The 4324-nt window shown below is 48.8% G+C and overlaps 1 long non-coding RNA gene across 1 annotated transcript in view; it reads left to right on the top strand.

Moving 5' to 3' along the window:
- LOC138363492 (uncharacterized) overlaps positions 1 to 2645 on the top strand; it is a 16420-nt gene extending 13775 nt beyond the window's left edge. The window contains exon 2 of the long non-coding RNA XR_011228104.1: positions 2331 to 2645. This is a non-coding gene — a long non-coding RNA (uncharacterized lncRNA). The remainder of the gene's footprint in view (positions 1 to 2330) is intronic.
- Positions 2646 to 4324: the final 1679 nt, after the last annotated feature.

Here is a 4324-nt window from a genome sequence, read left to right as displayed (position 1 = left end):
TCTGCCCCGCAAACACAACTAGGTGAAATCTCCGCCCCGCAAACACAACTAGGTGAAATCTCCTCCCCGCAAACACAACTAGGTGAAATCTCCGCCCCGCAAACACAACTAGGTGAAATCTCTGCCCCGCAAACACAACTAGGTGAAATCTCCGCCCCACAAACACAACTAGGTGAAATCTCCTCCCCGCAAACACAACTAGGTGAAATCTCCGCCCCGCAAACACAACTAGGTGAAATCTCTGCCCCGCAAACACAACTAGGTGAAATCTCCTCCCCGCAAACACAACTAGGTGAAATCTCCGCCCCGCAAGCACAACTAGGTGAAATCTCCGCCCCGCAAACACAACTAGGTGAAATCTCCGCCCCGCAAACACAACTAGGTGAAATCTCCGCCCCGCAAACACAACTAGGTGAAATCTCTGCCCCGCAAACACAACTAGGTGAAATCTCCTCCCCGCAAACACAACTAGGTGAAATCTCCGCCCCGCAAACACAACTAGGTGAAATCTCCGCCCTACAAACACAACTAGGTGAAATCTCCGCCCTACAAACACAACTAGGTGAAATCGCCGCCCCGCAAACACAACTAGGTGAATATACACACAGGGGCCGGTGGCTGACTGGACAGCATGCTGGACGCGTGACTTTATAGTCCCGGGTTCGATTCCCGGCGCCGGCGAGAAACAATGGGCAGAGTTTCTTTCAATCTAATGCCCCTGTTACATAGCAGTAAATAGGTACCCCGGACTTAGTCAGCTGTCACAGGCAGCTTCCTGGGGGGTGTTGGACGCCGCTGGTCAAGAGCAAGTCAGCTGAACTGCATTTATGCATCTTCTCCCTGACAACGACGGAGTCAGCAGCACGGCATTAAGAGCGTCTTTTCCTGGTGCGTAGTCTCTCCATCGCCCTGGGGCAGACTTCCTCCTACACGGCAGACTTCCTCTTGCACCAGAGCTGGTCACACGCTCGCTCACTCCCTTTTAGCTGGTATGTGGCCAGTGTAGACGTACATAAAGTGTACATATATCTTTTGTAATAAAACTAAGAAAACGCCTCGACGTTTGGTATTTTGATTACTTCCCGCTGCCAAGCCGAGCCTGCCTCACCCAGCGGCGCTCGTTGGGCGCCCGCCCAACACTGATACACTCCCAGCTGACTCACACCGCACCCGCACCTGCCTCGCCATGACTCTCCACCTTGTCCCTGCCTCTCGCCTGGCTTGACGTCTCCTGCCGTCGCCTGACATCTCCTGCCATCGCCTGACGTCTCCTGCCGTCGCTTGACGTCTCCTGCCGGCACCTGACGTCTCCTGCCGCCTCCCGACGCCGACGTCGCTACAGCGCGACGCCTGTGACGACCTGGTCATCTCCGCCTCGCGCAGGAATACCCCTGCAAAAAAAAAAAAAAAAAAAAAAATCTCCTCCTCGTTGACTGGATTGCGGGCCCAGCAGCCTTCAGCTCTAGTTAAGTACCCTTTGTTATTTGTATAGTAGAATAAACGTAGACTAGCATGGGCACTCTATAAACTTCTAATTTATATGGACAATGGATACTTGCATAGGCCTCATTCGCGCAATTACTCCTACAGTCTGCGGTCTCGTTCACCTTCTGAGAGTGACTTACTGACCCCCAAGTGCTTTGCCTGAGAATACTATACTACCCTTAGCTCTCGATTGCTCTGCTACCATTCCCATTGAAACGGACAGCAACTCAGTATCAAACATGACGCAAGCCCCCACTACAGGGAGTCCTACCTCGAACATCGTTATGGTTCTTACACAGTTTGTCGACATACGCCCATTTAGTGGCAAGGATCCAGCTCTCCTGGAATCGTGGTTTACTAGTGTAGAAGCTAGGGTACGAAGTAATGGTACTGCTGCTATGGATGCAGACTATATCAGTATGGCGACATCCACCCTTGATTATAAGGCTGGAGACGCACATCTCGTGGCAGAATCATACGACCTAAAGAAGATAGTAAAGTGGGAGGAATTTAAGAAATTCTTTCGTAGGAGAAACGCAAGAAATGCGCAACGCTTTTGTCAGGCATCTAAATAAGCTACATGGCACGCTAAAAACAGCCTTGACGAGTTCTAGGTGGGATACTAACGGAAGCCTCACCATAGACAATGTGTGTAGACTACTGACGTTTGGTACTATGCAGCGTCATGCCTCCGAGGTCATACTGAAGGACATACGTGTTGGACGTCTCAAGCGTTGTTATGGCCATACAGCCACTATACATTTTTGTTTCCGGCCATACGGCCACTATAATTTTTTTGTTTTCAGCCACTATAGGAAACTCACACTGAACATAATGTTACTTAGGTACACAATCAAGAATGGCAGATCGTCGAGGACGCCGATGATAGCGTGCCGAGAGGTGTTGGAGGCCGCTGGTCAACAGCAAATCAGCAGAACTGCATTTATGCATCTTCTCCCTGACAACGACGGAGTCAGTAGCACGGCATTAAGAGCGCCTTTTCCTGGTGCGTCGTCTCTCCATCGCCCTGGAGCAGACTTCCTCCTGTACCAGAGCTGGTCACCCGCTGGCTCACTCCTTCTTAGCTAGTAAGTGGCCGGCGTAGACGTATATAAAGTGTATATATATCTCTTTTGTAATAAAACGAAGAAAACGCCTCACCGTTGGTACTCTGATTACTTCCCTCTGCCAAGTGATCTCCACCTGACTCCAGACTACACAACATAATTTTCAACAACAATCTCGTTACGTTGGCGTTACAGGTGTGTGTGTGTGTGTGTGTGTGTGTGTGTGTGTGTACTCACCTAGTTGTACTCACCTAGTTGTGCTTGCGGGGGTTGAGCTCTGGCTCTTTGGTCCCGCCTCTCAACCGTCAATCAACAGGTGTACAGGTTCCTGAGCCTATTGGGCTCTATCATATCTACACTTGAAACTGTGTATGGAGTCAGCCTCCACCACATTGCTTCCTAATGCATTCCATTTGTCAACCACTCTCACACTAAAAAAGTTCTTTCTAATATCTCTGTGGCTCATTTGGGCACTCAGTTTCCACCTGTGTCCCCTAGTGCGTGTGCCCCTTGTGTTAAATAGCCTATCTTTATCAACCCTGTCGATTCCTTTGAGAATCTTGAATGTGGTGATCATGTCCCCCCTAACTCTTCTGTCTTCCAACGAAGTGAGGTTCAATTCCCGTAGTCTCTCCTCGTAGCTCATACCTCTCAGCTCGGGTACTAGTCTGGTGGCAAACCTTTGAACCTTTTCCAGTTTAGTCTTATGCTTGACTAGATATGGACTCCATGCTGGAGCCGCATACTCCAGGATTGGTCTGACATATGTGGTATATAATGTTCTGAAAGATTCCTTACACAAGTTTCTAAAGGCCGTTCTTATGTTAGCCAACCTGGCATATGCTGCTTATGTTATCCTCTTGATATGAGCTTCAGGGGACAGGTCTGGCGTGATATCAACCCCCAGGTCTTTCTCTCTCTCTGACTCTTGAAGTATTTCATCTCCCAAGTGATACCTTGTATCTGGTCTCCTGCTTCCTACTCCTATCTTCATTACATTACATTTGCTTGGGTTAAACTCTAACATCCAATTGTTCGACCATTCCTGCAGCTTGTCCAGGTCTTCTTGAAGCCTCAAGCTGTCCTCCTCTGTCTTAATCCTTCTCATAATTTTGGCGTCGTCAGCAAACATTGAGAGGAATGAGTCTATACCCTCTGGGAGATCATTTACGTATATCAGAAACAGGATTGGTCCAAGCACAGAGCCCTGTGGGACTCCACTGGTGGCTTCCCGCCATTCTGAGGTCTCACCCCTCACTATAACTCTCTGCTTTCTATTGCTTAGGTACTCCCTTATTCACTGGAGCGCCCTACCAGTTACTCCTGCCTGTTTCTCTAGCTTATGCATCAACCTTTTATGGGGAACTGTGTCAAAGGCTTTCCGACAGTCCAAAAAATGCAGTCCGCCCATCCTTCTCTTTCTTGCTTAATCTTTGTCACCTGATCATAGAATTCTATCAAGCCTGTAAGGCAAGATTTACCCTCCCTGAACCCATGTTGATGGGTTGTCACGAAGTCTCTTCTCTCCAGATGTGTTACTAGGTTTTTTCTCACAATCTTCTCCATCACCTTGCATGGTATACAAGTTAAGGACACTGGCCTGTAGTTCAGTGCCTCTTGTCTGTCACCCTTTTTAAATATTGGTACTACATTAGCAGTCTTCCATACTTCTGGTAGGTCTCCCGTTTCCAGTGACCTACTATACACTATGGAGAGTGGCAAGCTAAGTGCTCCTGCACACTCTTTCAATACCCATGGTGAGATTCCATCCG

This window comes from Procambarus clarkii, chromosome 11, assembly GCF_040958095.1.
Source record: "Procambarus clarkii isolate CNS0578487 chromosome 11, FALCON_Pclarkii_2.0, whole genome shotgun sequence".
NCBI classification, from domain to species: Eukaryota; Metazoa; Arthropoda; class Malacostraca; order Decapoda; family Cambaridae; genus Procambarus; species Procambarus clarkii.
Note: the sequence above shows the minus strand (reverse complement) of the source record. Positions and strands in the feature narration are given on the sequence as shown.